Raw genomic sequence first — 629 nt, 5'->3', positions numbered from 1 at the left:
CGCAGGGTTTGGGCGCGGGACTTAGGGGAGCCTTAAAGGGTCTTAGCGGAGAGTGCTCTGGGAGCAGTGGACAGGGTCCTGGAGGGGAGGGAAGGAGAGCAGCAGCCAGCAGGGCGACCACTCACCCCAGCACACACCCATCCTACCCGCCACACCAGGAGCCGCGGTGCGCCTCTGGGGGCGCTCGTTCCCTGGCGCCTTCTCTCTCATGTCCCAGTGCTGCTGGGCTACGAGCCCGGCTGGTGGGGTCCTTTGAGATGTACCAAGCAGGCATGGTGGCCGAGTGGCCCCTCTCTCAGGACCAGCGTAACAGCTGGGGTTAGGCGTGGCAGGGGGGACTCAGTTCAGGGTCCCCCGAGGTCCAAGACGAGGGGAGGTGGGCACAGCGCCCAGGGACTGGGGAGGCGGCGCCCAGTGCGAACCCTCCAGAGATAAGTGTCCGGAGTCGGACATCCTCCAGAAAGACCAGGGGCCAGGAGAGCCCGGGAACGCTCCAGAGAGGCCAGTACCAGGGGCGGTGTGCCGAGGCAGCGCTCAGTCCCGGGCGGGCACCCGCGGAGGCGGCGGCGGCGGCGGCGCCGGGCGGGCATGCCGCGCCACCGGAGCTCCTTTCGGGCGCACGCTTCCCT

This window comes from Chrysochloris asiatica, unplaced genomic scaffold, assembly GCF_000296735.1.
Source record: "Chrysochloris asiatica unplaced genomic scaffold, ChrAsi1.0 scaffold00007, whole genome shotgun sequence".
Lineage (NCBI taxonomy): Eukaryota > Metazoa > Chordata > Mammalia > Afrosoricida > Chrysochloridae > Chrysochloris > Chrysochloris asiatica.
Note: the sequence above shows the minus strand (reverse complement) of the source record.